The sequence below is a fragment of the Trachypithecus francoisi genome, unplaced genomic scaffold, assembly GCF_009764315.1.
Source record: "Trachypithecus francoisi isolate TF-2019V2 unplaced genomic scaffold, Tfra_2.0 Lachesis_group17, whole genome shotgun sequence".
Taxonomy (NCBI): domain Eukaryota; kingdom Metazoa; phylum Chordata; class Mammalia; order Primates; family Cercopithecidae; genus Trachypithecus; species Trachypithecus francoisi.
In genome coordinates this window covers 50,565,113-50,584,351 of record NW_022681462.1, presented here as the reverse complement: position 1 = coordinate 50,584,351, position 19,239 = coordinate 50,565,113, and the positions used below count along the sequence as shown (strand labels likewise).

The following is a 19,239-nucleotide window of genomic DNA, read 5'->3' as shown; positions in this document are numbered from 1 at the left end:
AAATTCCTAAACTGAAAAGCAAAGAAAAAAAAGCATAAAATGCAAAGGAATTGAATATTAATGAATTGTTAGATAATTTCAAGAGGTATAAGATACCACTTGGTATCCTATACCAAAAGGGAAAGGTGTAAGATACCCTTTGGTGTTCTTTTGGAATATCAAAAAGATAAGAAAAAACAATTACTTAAAGTAAATAATGGACTAGAATTTTCCAAATTTGATGACAGACACCAAACCACATGTATAGGTAGCTTAGAGAACACCAAACTGGATAAATACCAAAAAATCTTCTCTGAGGTATAGCATATCCAAAACACAGAAAACTGACAACAGAGAAAATCTTGAAATAAGACACAGGATACAAACATCTTACTTATAGAGGAGCCAGGATAACAAATACAGCTATTTTTTTTTCATTAGCAAATATACAAGCAAGTGGTGAGATATTTAAAGTGTTAATAGAAAAAATCCACCAACATAGAATAATTTTATATCCAGAAAAATTATCCTGCAAGAGTGAAGGAAAAATAAAAATTTTCTCAGGTTAAACAAAGCTGATGAAATTCATTTCCGTTAGCCATGCCTTTCAAAAAATATTAAAATAAGATAAGTTTTTCAGAGAGAAGGAAAATAAGGTCAGAAACTTGAAACTACATAAATTAGTGAACAGTGTCAGAAAAGGATTCCATGAAAATAAGATCTTTTATTTTTCTTATTATTAATTGATCTAAAAGATAATGGTTTGTTCAAAGTAATAATATAACAATGTACCAAGTGATTATAGTATGAAGATAAATGTAATGAATCACAGCAATGTTATCAGGGAATGAGGGAGCATTTGGAAATATACATTATAAGGTATCAGCAGTACCTGCGAGTCAGTATGTTATTTGAAACTTGTCTTAAATTAGTTGTAACTGTGTATTTCAAACTCTAGAGAAACCACAAAATGTTTTGAAAAATAAATATAATTTACATGGAAAGAAAGAGAAAGTAAAATTATAAAATGCTCCTATTAAAACCAGAGAAGAGCCAGGCATGGTGGCACACGCCCGTAGTCCCAGCTACTCAGGATGCTGAGGTGGGAGGATCATTTGAGCTCAGGAATGGGAGGTGCAGGGAGCTATAATTTCCCACTGCACCTCAGCCTGGGCAATAGAGTGAGACCCTGTCTCAAAACAAAACAAATGAACAGAAACAAAAACAGAGAAGGGTGAATAAGAGCAGAAGATTAAAGAAACAAGGAACAGTGCAACAAGTAGAAAACAGCAACAGGCATGGTAGATATTCATTCCACTGTATGAATAATCACTTTAAATGTGATTGGTCTAAATATGCCAATTAAAAGAGAGACTGTCAGAGTGGATTAAAAAACAGGACGCAACTATATGTTGTATACACAAAACTCACTTTACATATAAAACAGATGAAAAATAAAAGGCTAGGGAAAATTATATCATACTGACACTAATCAGAAGAAAACTGGAGTAGCCATATTAATTTCATACAAGATATATTTCAAGACGAAAACAGAATCATAGGTAGAGAGGAGTATTGCCTAATGATAAAAGGGTCAATTCTCTAAGAAGACTTAATAACCTTATTGTGTATGAACCTAACAGCAAAGCATCAAAGTACTTGAGGCAAAAACTAATAAGATTTCAAAGAGATGTAGACAAATCCACGATAACAATTGCAGACTTTAACACCTGTCTATCAGTAATTTATACATAAGATACCATCTTACAACTGGGTTTAATTGATATTTGTGAAATACTTTAACATCAGCAGAATACCCTGTGTCTCAAGCTCAAATTGATGTTCACAAAGAAAGACCATATTCTGGGCCATAAAATACATTTTAACAAGTTTAAAAGAATAGAAACAATAAAAACTATACTTCCAGATCACAATGAAATTAAACTAGAAATCAGTAACAGAAAATAGCTTGAAAACCCTCAAATATCTGGATATTAAACAATACACTTACAAATTACATATAGCTTAAAGAAGCCTCAATAACAATTTGAAAATATTAGAAACAAATTACAAATGAAAATGTAACTTATCAAAATTTGTGAGCTGCAACAAAAGTGCTGCTTAGAGGGAAATTTATAGTATTAAATGTATATATTAGAAAAGTTTTAAAATCGGTAATGCTGCCATCTTAAGAACTAAGAGGAAGAACAATTTTAATTACTTTGTTTAGAACTAAATCAATGACCTGTATCATATTTTTTCTTTCTGAAGAAATTCTTTTAGCATTTCTTGTAAAGCAGATCTGCTGACGATGAACTCCCTTTGTTTATGTTGTACTAGGCTTGATTTCTCCTTCACTTTTGAAGTGTACAGAATTCTAGATTGACAAGTGTTCCATTTTTTTCTTTTAGCCCTTAAAATATTTCGCTTATTGTCTTCATCCTTATACATTTTCTGATGAGAAATCTGCTGTAATTGTCACTCTTATTCCGAAAGCAATTTGTCTTTTTTGCCTTTGACTGCCTTTAAGGTTTTATTTTTGTCTTTGACTTTCAGCATTTTGAATATGAGATGCTTACATGTGTTTGTTTTCTATTTAGACATTAATCCTACTTGGTATTCTCTGCATTTCCTGGCTCTGTCATTTGATGTCTATCTATAATTCAGGAATATTCTCAGCCATTGTATCTTCAAATATTTCTTCTTTCCCATTTTCTCCATCTTCTAATTCTAGAACTCCAGCAACACATTGGTTAGACCATTTGCTGTATTCTGTTTTTCCTTTGTCCCCTCACTGTTTTTTCTTTATGCTTTTTTTTTTTTTGTTTGTATACATAATTTCTATTGGTCTGTGTTTATGTTCACCAGTTCTTTCCTTGGCTGTGTTTAGTCTGATGACAAAACTGTGAAAGACAATCTTCATCTCTGTTACTTTGTTTTAATGTCTAGAATTTACATTTGAATCTTTCTTAGAGTTTTTATCTCTCTGTTGAAGATACCTATCTGGTCTTGCATGTTGTTTAACTTTTCCATTATAGTTTAACATATTAGTTATAGTTATCTTCAGGTGATTGTGTGATAGCTTCAACATAGGAGTCATATCTGGGTTTGCTTGTAATAATTCCTCTGTCTCTCAGACCATTCTCTCCTTCTCTTTCCAACATTATTAAGGTATAATTCACATACCATGTGATTCACCTACTTAACACATACAATTTAAAGGCTTTTGATATATTTATGAAGTTGTGCAACTATCAACACAATTTTAGAACGTTTTAATCACTGCCCTCCAAAATACCTGTATATTTTAGGCATTACCCTCCAAACCTCCAATCCCTCTCAGCCCTAGGCAACAACTACTAATAAATTTTCTGTCTTTATATATTCATCTGTTCTGTATATTTCATATAAATGGAATTATACAATAGATATTACTTTGTGACTGGGTCCTTTCCTTCAGCATGATTTCAGGGTTCGTCCATGTTGTAGCATGGATTCCCAATAACATTCCACTATGTGGATATGCCACATTTTATTTACATAGTCATCAATTGATGGGCATTGGGATTGGTTCCAATTTTGGGATATTATGAATAATGCTGCTATGAACATTTGTGTACAAGTTTTGATGGTAACATATGTTTTTATTTCTCTTGCCATAGCATTACTGGGTTGATGGTACCTCTGTGTTTAAACTTTGGAGAAACTCAAACTGTTTTCCATAGTGATTACACCAGTTTACACTCCCACCAGCAGTGTATGAGAGTTCTAATTTCTCCACATTTCACCAATACTTTTCACTTTCTGTAATTGGATTATAGCACATTCTAGTGGATGTGAGGTAGTATCTCACTATGGTTTTGATTTACATTTCTCTGATGGCTAATGATATTAAGCATTTCTCATGTGTTTATTGGCCATTTGTATATCTTGTTTGTAGAAATACCAGTGTAGATAATTTTCTTGTTTTTTAGTTGTTATTTTTTAAATTATTGAGTTGTAAGAGTTCTTTATATGGCCTAAATACAAGTCCCTTATCAGATATGTAATATTAAAATATTTTCTTCATTTTTGTGAGTTATCTTTTATTGATATCAATGTCGTTTGATGCACATATGTTTTTAATTTTGATAATGTCTGGTTTATCTATATTTTGTTGCTTATGCTTTTGCTGTGGTATCTAGGGAAACATTGCCTAACCAATTACAAATGAAGATTTGTTCCTATTTTTTCCTAAATTTTATACTTTTAGCACTTAAATTTAAGACTCTGATACCTTCTGAGTTAATTTTTTTTTTTTCGAGACTGAGTCTTGCTCTGTCACCCAGGCTGGAGTGCAGTGGCGCGATCTTGGCTCACTGAAGCCTTTGCCTCCCAGGTTCAGGCAGTTCTCTTGCTTCAGCCTCCTGAGTGTCTGGGATTACAGGCGCCTGCTGCCACACCCGGCTAATTTTTGTATTTTTAGTAGAGAAGGGGTTTCACCATGTTGGCCAGGCTGGTCTCGAACTTCTGACCCTGTGATCTGTATGCCTCGGCCTCCCAAAGTGGTGGGATTACAGGTGTGAGCCACCATGCCTAGTGTTAATTTTTGTATATTTTTTGATGGAAGGAAGAAGGGATTGAGCCTTAGGTCAAATATCACAAACTCTTGCTGTTCTTACTGAATTTTAAAAGATTTTCTTTAATAAATGTTTTACGATTTGCTTTATGCCTTTAGGACAAATTACTTAGACTTTAAATGGTTGGATATCTTAAATGGTTTTCATCAGTTATACTTGTTCCACTGGGGAGTGGGTCATGGACCGCCTCACGCTGTTACCTTGGAAGTGAAACTCAGATTCTTTTTATTTTTTCCTTTTTTTGGTATATTCTGTAGTATTTTGTTGAAAGCTTAACATGATGCATAGGACAGTACATAGTAAGGTGTCTATATATTTTTGATTGGAGATGAGTCCTTCCTTTCTGCTAGTTCTTCAGTGTAAGGATGTGTGTTTATCCAGTCTCCTTGGACATTGTCTTTGCCAGGGAAAGTGTCATAATCTGTATAGTCTCAGTTATGACAGGTGAAGATAATACAGACTCCACTAATTCAATGCCTTTGAGTACTGTTTTAAATATAGGGAAGATCACTATCTAAATATTAATGAGCAAGAACATGCATATTAAACTCATGTCTAGTCCAGGATGATACTGACATCCAAATTGCTGAATATGGTGGCAGAGGTCATGACAACAGGAGCCTCTGCACAGTAAGTAGTCAGGCAGGTATACAGTAGGTAGAAAAGTGGTCTTCCCATGTTTAGTTGAGAATGCCATGTAACCTTGAAATGTAGAGCCTATGGGAAAATTAAAAAAACAAAAACAAAACAAAAAAAAACAGGATCCTTGAAAGAAAAAGATGAGAGAGAACTAGATAGGCTGCTAAGTGAGTCCAGAGGGTCTTGTATAGACAGATTTGGCTGTGACAGAGTCCTTGTGGTTTTAAACATCTTAAATATCTGACACTGCCATTATTAGGAATTTCAGTAACTATTCTTTGTTCGAATAATATGAATCTTCAAGAGCTTTCAAGATGTAAAATGCATTTGTCAGAATAGGCTAGCTCTTCTGATGTCTTTACAAATCAAACCCTAAAATCCCAGTGATTTAAGACAGAAAGTTTTTGTTTGTTTGTTTGTTTTCTTTCTCATATAATGCTACGAAGGTCAGGCAACTGCCCCAGGTAGCTTTTGTCCCTATGGCGACTTAGAGACCCATGCCTCGTCCATTTCATAGCTCTCCTATCTTCGAGGTTGCCTTCAGAGGCAAAGTGAGAGATGAATAAGCCCCATTCATTCTTAAAATCCTTGGTTTGGAAGTAACTTTCCGTGTATGCACAAACAACCAAAATCCAGAAGTGCAGCTCCAATCTAATGACAAGGAAAATGGGAAATCCATGGACACTGATATGATAGTCTGCCACAGACAGTTCATCTGCCCCTCAATGAAATGCCCTTGATCAGCTGGTTCTCTTGACTCTGGGTCTGTCTAGTCCTGTGAGTGGCCCTCTCACTGCTGCTGTCATTGATCCCACTGCTCCTAACCTGTTGCTCTGTGCTATGTATAATTCTAAGTCAATTTGATGAAGCATATGTTTTGATCTAAAGAGAATTTAGACATACTCAGGTTAGAATGAGAAAGGGTACAAAATAACTTTTTAATAGATTATCTGCAATGTGGTGGGTCTTATGGTAGGCATTTTACCAAAGTTATCTTTTGTTAATTGCTTGAATTCTATTTGTTAGTCTAGGCTGGATTTAACTATGACTAAAACAAAGAAAGCAGAGTCCTTAATTGCATGTCACCTCAGTTTTCCTGATGCAAGATACTAGCAATGTCAAGAAAGAAGCATTACTATTATAAGTGCCATGACCTCCTAAGTTAAAAGGGTATTTTCTTCTCGTCTTTTTCCCTTTTTTCTTTTCTTTCTTATTCTGAGTTCTCAAATTAAGCTGATAACATAAAAATGACATTATCTGAGAACAATTTACATTAATTCTAACCCAGGCTTCTTTTTGCTCTTTCATTAAGATTCATCTTAAATTATTTCTCCAGTTATCAAAGCTTTGATTCTCCACCACTCTTAGAGCTCTGGAAAGGAAGAATGTAATTTCAAGCAGTCTGCATGTTCAAGGATAACTCTAAAATAAATAATGTATGACACAGATCCAAGATTACTGGAGGAGTTTATCACAATAAATGGACCAGATTCTTGGATTTATGCACTTTAAAGAGATAAATTTAGTACCCTAAAATTGGACATATCTCCAAGAATTAAAACTTTATATTCTTACTTATCTCACTTTGGTTTACAATGTAAAATCTTGAACCTATTTTCTGAAAAGTAGAAGCAGCACACTTTAGCTTTAAAAATATAATATTATTTCTAATAATATTAGTAGCCTATAAAATAGTAAAATATTGCATAGTAATAAGAAATGAAGTATTAACACATTCTACAACATGAATGAACTAGAAAGCATTATGCTAATTGAAAGAAGCTCATCATAAAAGACCACATACTGAGTGTCCCCTATATGTTCCATTTAGATGAAATACATGGAATAGGCAAATACATAGAAGCAGAAGGTAGATTAGTGGTTGCCCAGGGCTGAGGGTGAATTGGGAATGAGGAGTGACTGCAAATAGGCAATTTCCTACTGGGAAAGATGAAAATGTGCTGAAATTAGATTATGGTGATGGCCACAAAACTCTTTAAATATACTAAAAATCATTGACTTCTATACTTTGATCAGGATAATTTTATGGTATATTAGTTATATCTTAATAAAGGTGCCTCAGAGAAAACTTTGAACCAATCATCTGTTGTGAAACAATTTGGAAACATGAAAGTACATAATTATGTAGAAAAGAGCATTTGTAATATATATACCTGTACATACTTCACATGGAATTAATTTCATCCTGTTCAAGAAAAGATCATTTTCCCTTTGCATGATAATAAAAGGTTTCAAACACAAACTACCTCTGTAAAATTTCAAAATTAATTCTAATGTTTATGTAAAAAATGCAAATATTTGCTTCCATCCTATACAAAAAAATTAGATGTATGTTTATATGAATAATACAAGGAATGAGAAACATACTTCAAAGTGTTTCCAGTGATTACATTAGGTGGTGAGATTACCCTTCGTTTTCTTCCTTTGCATATTTTTCAGTTTTCTATCTGGAGATCATGTTAACTCATTTATAATAAATAAATGTTTATTTTTTAAAAAATGAAGCAGGAAAAGATAGCTGCCTAATACCTCAATAATGAAAAAAAATCTTTTTTTTTTTGCTTAATTAGTATGCTGCTTATACAGATTCACTTTTGCTTCTACAATGTTTCATTTTCTGGTTTGAACTCTGATGTAGTTGCTTTCAGTGTATTGGTCTGCTAGTGAAAGCAGATTAAGCATTTCTGCTATCAAATTTTAAAAATTCAGTGTTTAAAAAACGTGGCATAAGAGAAGCTTTGCTAGGCCTTTCCAGAACTTTATCATTGTATAATGTACGAGATTTGGAAACGGAATAGACCAACTTGTATGTGCCTCCCATGGCTGTAAGTAGGACGATTATTCCTATACCTGCTTTTTGCCAGTGTTGCTTCTTTCCTAAGGAAATTCTGCCATCTGAGTCTTCCTTGAAGCAAACGTACTCCTTCCCAGAATCATCTTTTATTCCCTCCTTTTGTCCATCTCCCTGATTTGCCGTAATAGGGCATTCTCCCAAATGTCAAAACCTTATGACGACCTTTCCCGGCATTCAGTGGGTGAATGAATAAGAACTTCAACACATTGGGAGTCTGCTACTGGGAGGAGTGTCACTTCAGCTCATTCTCTCTCAGACTGCAGAAATCAGTTTTGTGGTGATTCCATAGAACAGTGGTTTCCAAGGGGACATTCAGTAACCGCTGCATATATTTTTTATTGTCCCAACCTGGGTGAGGTATGATTGGCCTTTTACGCACCCACTGTGTTCACAGGGCTGTATGAGTCCGCTAGGACTGCCACAACAAAATACCACAGACTAGGTGGCTTAAAAACACATTTTCGGGAGGCCGAGGCGGGTGGATCACAAGGTCAGGAGATCGAGACCATCCTGGCTAACACGGTGAAACCCCGTCTCTGCTAAAAATACAAAAAATTAGCCGGGCGAGGTGGCGGGCGCCTGTAATCCCAGCTACTCGGGAGGCTGAGGCAGGAGAATGGCGGGAACCCGGGAGGCGGAGCTTGCAGTGAGCTGAGATCGCGCCACTGCACTCCAGCCTGGGTGACAGAGCGAGACTCCATCTCAAAAAAAAAAAAAAAAGCCAGATATTTTCTCGTAGTTCTGAAAGCTGGAAGTCCAGATCAAGGTGCAAGGAGGGTTGGTTTCTGGTAAGGCCTCCCCTCCTGGCTTGCATATAGCTGCCTTCTTGCTGTGGCCTCATTTAGCTGTTTCTCTGTGCATGCTGAGAGAGAGATTTCTCTGGTATTGAAGCCACGTTGTTGTCTGGGGTAATACCTGAGGTTCATTGCCTCATGCCAAGAAAATTGAGGACATGGACACACACAAGGAGTGAGCTTAGGAGCAGAGGTTTAATAGGCGCAAGAAAGAGAAAGGAGAATAGCTCTTGTGAGAGAGAGGGTCGTGAGAGTAGGTCTTCCGGCCCACTGCGGAGTGCACCGGATTTTACAGACAGGCTTGAGGAGGCGGTGTCTGATTTACATAGGGCACACAGATTGATTGGACCAGGTATGATGTTTACATAGTGCATGGGGAAGCTGGCCACCCCACCCTAATCTTATTATGCAAATGAACTTTCCACTTGACCTGGGCCGTGTCATCTGCTGCCTACTGCAAATGTGGTTGGAAAGGAGAAGGAAAGATGGAGCCGCCATTTTGAACATGCATAGTCCCAGGTGGCCCTTTCCTATTGGCACAGCTGCCTGGCCTTCACCCCGTGCAAACTTGTAGCCTGCCTTTCTATGTCTGCATCTCGATTTTACAGGCTACTCTCTGTTAGCAAAGAAAATGATTTTGGGGCTACTTTTCCTTAAAAGGAAAACCTTACCAAGGACCTTCCTGCCCTCACTATCTGCCTACATAACTTCTTCTTAACTCCTGTGTCATTATGTTCTTTTTCTTTCTTTCTTTTTGGAGACAGGGTCTCGCTCAGTTGCCCAGGCTGGCACTCACTGTCATCTTGAACCCCTGAGGGCTCAAGCGATCCTCCTGCCTTAGCATCCCAAGTATCTAGGGCTAGAGGTGCATGCCACTATGCCTGGCTAACTTTTAAATTTTTTGTAGAGATGGGAGTTTCATTATGTTGCCCAAGCTGGTCTTGAACTCCTGGCTTCAAGAGATCCTCCTACCCTGGCTTCCCAAAGTGCTGGAATGACAGATGTGAGCCACTGTGCCCAGCCTCTTCTTATGAGGATACTAGTCTTGCCAGATCAGGGCCCACCCTTTTGACTTTGTTTAACCATAATTGCCCACTTATAGGTTCTATCTCCAAATACAGTCCCATGGGGATTAGGGCAACATACGAATTTTAGAGGGACAGGATTTAGTCCATAGACAGTGCTTAAGCCAAAAAAGCCCTGCCATAAAGAGATTCAGAGTTGTCTCAGTTTCCTCATCAATAAAGTGAGGGCAGTCCTGATGCTTATTGCAGTGGATGATTGTGGAGAGCAGAAGAGCTGACAAACATCAAGCACTTAGAACAGGGCTGGAGACAGTGTGAGAGCTTGCTAAGTGTTGGGCATTGTTACTTTGTTACTTTTAACATTTTTGTTATTTAGCTGTTGTGTCCTTTGGGTATCCTGATATACTCTAATTTTTAAGTGCTTACCCCATACCGTGTATGTATAATAATTAAGCAGAATTTAAGGGACCTGGCTGAGCAGAACATGAGGAGAGGGCTGTGGAGTGGTCTGTGTAGAACCTGTGGCAGCACCTTCAGCAGGCCTGGGACAATGACCTCTGCCTGGACCACTTCTGACTATTTTACAGTGATGCAACACCAATGGCTGTTTCCTCTTGGAGACATGGTGGCACTCTGGTTACACCAGCGTGTTTCCTTGCATTTCACTCTCTTTCTCACTGATTAGGTTGTCTTTCCTTTGCACCATATGACCTGAACTTGCTGGGTCATTAGAGCCTCTTACAAGCACCTCCTCTGGAAAGTCAGTTGGAAAGGAGTTAACAAGTCCATTCCATGTTTCCTGATAAAGAAGGAACTAGTAACATACCCCAGAGACAAGGATAAATCAGAATTTCTTTCTCTAAATTAAGACTGAAGTCATTCCACATAAGAAATGTGCAGAGCACTTTTATAACTGAAGGACAGAAGAGGAGAACTTTTTCATTCACACAGCTTCTAGCTTATGAAGTGTAATATGCAACCTTAGAAAGAATTATTTTAACTCTAAACAAATGAATGAGGAAATTAAATTGAAATTACAATAGTTGAAAATGTAATTTGTTTGTGAAATAAATCTAAACCCTGTGAGTCACATCATTTTGATTTCTGAAATCCCCCAAATTCTGTATTAAATGATTTCACTGTTTGGTCCTCCGTTTTGTTGATGAAATGTTTTACTGTGTACTTACTGCATTTGAAAGCAGGATTTTAACAAATGCGTTTTAAGCTTCCCGTCCCCCCCTTTCAAGAGTTACTGTACTTAAATGCAGCAATAGAATTCTTTGAGATAGAGCCTGGAGCTAGGTAGCAAACCTTTTGCAGAGGGAAGGGTATTTTTGTCATATACCTCCCTTGGTGTGAATTACTTGTATAGGTAACTCTCAATTTAAATGAGCATAAACTACCAAATTAATGAAGTGAATGAGCTTATGGATCTTGCTTTAGTCATGTTCAGTGTAAACTGTTCATTGGGGTCTAGATGCTTAGATGAAACCATCTTAGTTAAGGTTATTCAGCATCAAATAATATGAAACTAAGTCGTTGTTCTATATATATCTTTATTTTTTAAAAAACTTGAGATGGGGTCTTGTTGTGTTGCCCAGGCTGGTCTAGAACTCCTGGACTCAAAAGATCCTCCTTCTACAGCCTCCCAAAGTGCTTGGATTACAGACATAAGCCACCATGCTCAGCCAGTTCTGCATTTTTGATAGATAAAAATTCCCAACAACTGACCGTAATGTACCGTGGAATGCAAATTGTGCCTATGGCCAGCAGGTGGCAGTGTTCAAACCAATTTAATTAAGCTCAGTAAGATGAATAGCTACGTTTTTACTGATCACCTACCTACCTTACAGCATTGTGCTAGGTGTAAGAGATGCAACGCTAAACAAAACTGAACCACTTATTGCCCCGTATAGTTTATTTGTTGTTCTTGTACTATGAAACTAGACTAGAAAACCTGTGAATAATCCCTCAAAATGCTTACAAAATGACCGTGTTTTATATCGATGGGTAAGGGAGGTAGTGGAGAGGATGTCACACAAGAATCACGAACTATAATATAAAACTAAGAGTAAAGGGTCATTAGAATCACAGAAAAAAAATCACATTTTTGCTGCTCATAGGCAGTAAAAATCTGTTTCAATAATGATCATAGGGAAGCAGTTGTTCTTCGAGTCGTCTCTCAGTTTACTGTCCTGTGTCTAGGATGATGGGCCACAATCCCTTATGTGTAATCCTTTGGGCCAGGTGTGTTTAGAACTCAGGATTTTGAGGATTTTAGAAAAGTAACACAACATATACTGTGCATTACCTAACACCCACTCGTGGGACCTGGGGAACCTTGAAATAAATCAAACACATTCATATTTATGCCATAAAATATATGAGAATCCACTCTATATGGCCTCATGTTGGTCAGATCTGCTTTGCCAAAAGCTTTGGGTTTTCAGAGACTTTTGGATATTAGGGTGGCAGATGAGGTATTGTAGACCTATAACATACTATCCCATGAAAAAGAATCTACCTTAAAATCTCCAGAAAAGATGTCAGAACTGTCTTTGGCAAACCATTCCAATTTTCTAGAACATGGATTCGCAGTGTGTAGAAGCTATGGGAGTTTGATTTCTGCATTTGTTTAAACATTGGTTCAGCATTGTTGGGTGTTGAGCAATGGCATGCTTGTGTTAAAGTAGACTAGAATTAATTTTGTTTGGGGAATGTTTAAATCATTTCATTAGATATTTTGAGCTAATAAAGAATATTGTAACATTAGGATTAGAAATTTTGACTATAGAAAAAAGAATCTTTTGCTCATAATCACTTAAAAGTGTGACTTGAGATTTCTGCTGAGTTTCAGTGTACCTACTGATAATAAAAACAAGTTAACTAAAAAGCTAAGTAAAAAAGATACTGCATCAAAGCAGGCAAAGCCTTCTGTTGCTTATAGTCATCCAGCTGTTGCTTATCCAGTTTTATTTAACTTGTGAAAACCAAGGGTAGAATTTACCATAATATCTTGGAATGTTATTGATCTTAGTTGTCTCTAGATTTTAACAGATTGCTTCTTAATTTTGTAATTTAAGAAACAAACTTAGAACATTTTCACTGCAATTTCTCTAAGTGACTAGAGACCCTAAAAGAAATATTATTTCCAGGAAGCCAAAGAATCTCCAAGTGAAGTTATGACCAAAATAAACAGCATAAGAGGGAAAAAAGGGAAGGATGACCAATGAGGTCACAGCTTTTCAAATGGAAGAACCATACCAGTGTTCTTGGCCAGGCATGCTATTCCTTCAGTTACCTGATTTTGCAAATTGCCTTTGTTGGTTTGTTTTATTGTTGAGTCTTTTCCCTGTTCTCAAAAGTATTCCAAGCAGTGTATATAAACACATACAAAAATGTGAGGAGCACAGGAAGGAAATTAAGGAAGGCAGGGTGAAAGCTAGCACATCACTGTTTGTACGTAGCCTCTAATCTCACCAGGTACCAAAGTGAAGAGAGAAGCACTCTCAGTTACATGAGAGTCTTACCTCACTGAGGCCAGAGAGCACATTCTAGTCCCTGTATCCACCCGGGGCACAGCATGGTATGTATTGGAGCAGGCAAGTGATATATGCTTGATATTACAAGTATTTGTCAAATGAATCAAGATCTATAGTGTCTTTATGATGAAAAATAACTGTAGTGCTCTGTAGAAATTCAGATTGTATTTAGCTTTCAGACATTTCCCTCTGGCCTTCATAAGGGGATGCTGTTTGTAGGGACCACTGTCCCCAGTAACGTCGTTAAGAATAAGAGGGCAAATTGTATATGGGCTTCTCCTCATTGGCTCATTCATTATTAAACTGATTTGATTGTTGAACAAACATTTATTGACTCAATTTGTTCCACAACATGTGGATTCTAAAAACTGTCTAGGAAAGGGAGAGTGTAATTAAATACATATGAAAACTTGTATGAGTTACGTGAGTGTCCTTGCAGAGCATTGCCGTTAACACTTAAATAACATGTAGTTCATCGTAGGCACTTGGTAAATATTTGTTAAAGGAACTAATGAAGAGGTCATCAGGTAGATGGAAGAAAAAGGCGTTCTAATCAGATGGGGAACAAGCAAAGATTTGAGGAGCTACTGGTGCTCCAGGAGGAAGGATGATGTATATGTATTGGTGTGGGAGCACTGGGAACACCTGGTGAGAAATTAGTCTGGTTTGGTGAAATAGATTTAAATCAGATTTGCAGTGCTAGCAAAGGGAGTTTTATTTTATTGTGTTTTTTGCTTTTATATTTTGTTTTATTATTTGTTTTTTCATTTCTTTGTCAGAAATGTGATCTGCAGCTAAAGTGAGATAGAAGGCTAATATGCAGAAACACCAGCTCATTTGGCACACGCCATCTTACCAAGTACCCCTAATAATCCTCTGAAGCAGTGTTCCCATTTTCCATATTAGAAAACAGAAACCTGCTGGGTGCAGTGGCTCACGCCTGTAATCCCAGCACTTTGGGAGGCCGAGGCGGTCGGATCACTTGAGGTCAGAAGTTGGAGACTGGTCTGGCCAATATGGTGAAGCCCCATCTCTACTAAAAACACAAAAAATTAGCCAAGTGTGGTGGTGCGCGCCTGTAGTGTCAGTTACTTGGGAGGCTGAGGTGGGAGAATCACTTGAACCCGGGAGGCAGAGGTTGCAGTGAGCTGAGATCTTGCCACTGCACTCCAGTCTGCACAACAGAGCGAGACTCCATCTCAAGAAGAAACAAACAAATGGAAACTCAGAGAGCTGAGCCATTGGCTCAAGATCACTCATTAATGAAAGGAAACTCCAGCTCTTCTTAATTAAGCAAAATCTCATTCTTTTTTCCTTTTTTTTTTTTTGAGATAGAGTCTCACTCTGTAGCCCAGGCTGGAGTGCAGAGACATGATGTCAGCTCACTGTAACCTCCGCCTCTGGGGTTCAAGCAGTTCTCTGCCTCAGCCTCCTAAGTAGCTGGGATTTTAGGTGCCTGCCACCATGCCTGCTAATTTTTGTATTTTTAGTAGAGATAGAGTTTCACCGTCTTGGCCAGGCTGGTCCTGAACTCCTGACCTCATGATCCACCCGCGGCCTCCCAAAGTGCTGGGATTACAGGATTGAGCCACTGGGCCTGGCCAAAATCCTATTCTTAAGATTGGCAAGGAGGGAGAGTAGAGTATCTACATGAGGAGCAGACCTGGTACCGGCAGTTCCTATTCTTTTCCCCAGACTCATCTTCTCTTGGACAATCACTCTGCAGTCCCCACTCAGCTACATTACCTCCTCATTTAGACTTGGGAGCACAGGGAGGACAGGCTGAAAGTCTTAAACAAACATTTAACATTTAGGAAATAAACATAGTCATTACCCATAAATTATTGTGAGTTGCCTTTAGTTGTGGGACCCCGTGGAGATCCCTCTTTGCTTACCTCTGGCCTTCTTCGTGTCACAGAGAAGATCTTTACCTCCTACAACCGTGAAGACCTTCAGAAGGTGAAATTCCTGCCCAAGAGAGTGGATGCCCACAGAGACACTGGTTGTTTCATATTCTGCCTACTAAAGACTTATCTGTATTCAAGGTATTGGAGTACTCGTTATGGTGCCTGCCACTTGGTAAAGGCTTATGCGTGTTAGCTACTATTATGCACCTCAGTTTACATTTTTGACAATCAACTTCTCCTACAGGATTGATCCTGAGACACCATGCTTATCTTGTGGCCCTGATGACTCAGTATTTTATTCTGTTCTCACGCTGCTATAAAGAACTGAACTGCCAGAGACTGGGTAATTTTTGAAGAGAAAAGGTTTAATTGACTCACAGTTCTGCAGGCTTAACAGGAAACATGACTGGGAAGCCTCAGGAAACTTACAATCATGGTGGAAGGCAAAGAGGAAGCAGGCATCTTCTTCACAAGGTGGCAGGAGAAAGAAAGTGAAGTGGGAAGCGCTGCATACTTTTAAACCATCAGATCTCATGAGAACTCACTATCATGAGAGCAGCAAGGGGGAAATCCAACCCCATAATCCAGTCACCTCCCACCAGGTTCCTCTTCCAATTTGACATGAGATTTGGGTGGGGACACACATCCAAACTATATCACTCAGTGTGACAACCTTATCAATGTAAAGATGGAGTCAATATTCCCGTAAGGAATAGATACATAGACTAGCAATGGAGCCGTTTCATTATAGGATTATTAGGAGTTGAGTTTGAGGCTTAGCTAGGCCTTTCCATCGGAAGACCCCTTTTCCTGGCCTTTTATTAGAAAAGAGAGAGAAAGGGAAGACAGAACCTATGTCTCAAGTTGTAACTTTGTAAAGAACACCACAGCTGCTTAACAGCCTTCCTAGTGCATGGACATTTTCTTGGGCTTCTAAGATTCCTTGGGAAAGCAACACTGAACGGCTGTTAAAATTCCTTAGGAATCATGGAAAACTAGGAGACTTTCAAGTGACAGGCACATGTCCAGTTTTTTGAAGAAGAAAGACACGTTTTGCCTCCTCGATGGTAAGCCCCATTTCGTGTCTTCGTTAGCAGAAGTCTAATAAGGATTTGTTAAAAGATGGTTTGAAAACATCTGTACAGGAAACATGCACCCTGCTAAAATCCGGCTCTCCAGAGCTTAACAAGGACCAAGCTGAGCCAGATCAGCACTGTTTCTTTTGGGGGTAGATTGCCAGTTGGATGGCTCAGGAGGTCATGTATTTGCATCTCAGCCAAGACTCCTAACACAAATTGATTTCTATTTTATTTCAGTGCCTGTTATGTGCCAAGTCCTATGCTAAGCATTGAGAATTATCAAGCTAAAATGGCTCAGTGTTATGATAGCAAAAGTATTCTGTTTTTCTCAATAGATGCACACATATGAATGGTTGGAAATTCTGAAGTTAATAAAATTAATGGCAGATTTAATATATTGAATAAACAAACCTAGTTCCTGAGGCATTACCCCCCCAGAGGGTGGTCTTTCCTGGCATTTATCCGGGCTCTGCCCTGCCTTGTAAATGCTCTAGCAACATTTTTATGGTGATGCTTATATATTTTTGGATAAACCAAAAATGGCGAGAAAACGTTATTCATGGATGAAACTAGTCCAGAAAGATGATCCTTTTCTCTGACAAAGACCGAAATTGTGATAAATAGTAACAACAAAGTCTTACACTCTTTTCTACTAATTAAAAAAACATCGACTTTTGTGTTTGTGTGTTAAAGATTTAGTATTAGTGCATGGAATTTTAACCATAAACCATTGAAATATAAATAAGATAAATAAAATCTTCCTATCCAACAGATTTCTCCTTCTTTCCAAATAACAAGTCTTTGTTCTAACAAAATTTGTTCTAACAAATCTTTTTTTTTGTTTTTCCCACTAGCTCATGAACTCCTCAAAGTCAGGGCCTATATATTGTAGCCACAATATCTGATAAAATGCCTGGATGCTTAAAAGTCCACAAGAAGCACTTCCTGAAGATGTATTCCCCTCCCCTGCAGAAAACTTAATTTGCTCTAATATTGCATTAATTATAGAATAGCATCTGTATTAAGTTTATATTGCTACTATAACAAATTGTCCCAAAATTAATGGCTTAAAACAACACAGATTTGCTATCCCACAGTTGCAGAGGTCAGAAATTCCACAGGGATCTCACTGAGCTCAAATCTGTGGACAGGACTGCATTCCTTCCTGAAGGCTCAAGGGGAGAATCTATTTTCTTTCCTCTTCCTAATTCCAAATGCTCTCTGTATTCCTTGGCTTTTGGTCTCCTTCCTCCGTCTTTTTTTTTTTTTTTTTTTTTTTTGAGGCGGAGTCTCGCTCTGTCGCCCGGACTGGAGTGCAGTGGCCAGATCTCAGCTCACTGCAAGCTCCGCCTCCCGGTTTACGCCATTCTCCTGCCTCAGCCTCCCGAGTAGCTGGGACTACAGGCGCCCGCCACCTCGCCCGGCTAGTTTTTTTGTATTTTTAGTAGAGACGGGGTTTCACCGTATTAGCCAGGATGGTCTCGATCTCCTGACCTCGTGATCCGCCCGTCTCGGCCTCCCAAAGTGCTGGGATTACAGGCTTGAGCCACCGCGCCCGGCCTCCTCCGTCTTCAAACCAGCAATTGTCTGACCCTTTTGCTGTGGTCACGTTTCTGTCTCTGGCCACTCGGCTAGGACAGGTTCCCAGGTTTTCACGTAAGATTTCCTGTAATAAGATTGGGACCACTTGTGTAATCCAGGATATTGCCATGTAAAATAACATATTCATAGATTAGGATTAGGGCATGAACGTTGTTGTGAGGCCATTACTACTCTTAGCACAGTATCCAGATAAGAACGGCAGTAGTGTTAAGCTATTAGAATATGCCCAGAATATTTTTACTATGTCTCACTTCAATCGAGCACTTGAAAATTGTAGGAAAGAACCAGAACAGGGAGGAGGAGGTTTGGAGTTGTACCAATCTCAAGGGCGTTTAAAGGAATAGAGTGTTTGTTTGGCTTAGAAAAATATAGCTTAGACTTCTATTTAGGGGTAGGGGCGGACTGTGATTGATGAGGCCTGAGATGATGGCTGTCTTCAGAATATCAGAAAGTTCTGTCACAGACAGAGGATTGAAACTTATGCTTCCCAATCTCAAAGAACAGAATAGAATAAATATCTGGAAACTCCTAGAGTGCAGCCTTTGGCAGAAAATCAGGCAGAGCTGTTATGGCTGTTACTGATGTCCTTAAGTGCCACAGGCTAGAAATGTCATAGCTTGATGGTGTGGGAAGTCTTATAAAAAATATTTAAGTATTAGATGAGGGATCATCTCAGATGAACCCTTAACCTAAATCTAATCCTCATAGTTAATCTCGTAGTTAATGATTGTGTAACATTCTATATGGCTTATAATTCTTTTTTTCTTTTTCTTTTTCTTTTTCTTTTTTTTTTTTTTGAGAGTTTTGCCCTTGTTGCCCAGGCTGGAGTGCAATGGCACAATCTCGGCTCACTGCAGCCTCCACTTCCTGGGTTCAGCCGTTTCTTCTGTCTCAGCCTCCTGAGTAGCTGCGATTACTGACTGGGATTACAGGGGCCTGCCACCATGCCTAGCTAATATTTTGTATTTTTAGTAGACATAGGGTTTCACCATGTTGGCCAGGCTCCTGACCTCCACCCGCCTCGGCCTCCCAAAGTGCTGGGATTCCAGGTGTGAGCCACCGTGCCCGGCCTTATTCATAGCTTTTGAATACCTCTGATTGCATATAACTACAGTCTAACAGGACCCTTCATCTTTATTGAGGATCGTTTTGTTCTCACAAAATCCATTGTAAGGATC

The 19,239-nt window shown here is 38.4% G+C and overlaps 1 protein-coding gene across 2 annotated transcripts in view; it reads left to right on the top strand.

Annotated features, from left to right (window-relative positions):
* TMEM182 (transmembrane protein 182) overlaps positions 1-19,239 on the top strand; it is a 375,574-nt gene that overhangs the window by 17,614 nt on the left and 338,721 nt on the right. The gene's annotated exons all lie outside the window — the stretch shown is intronic.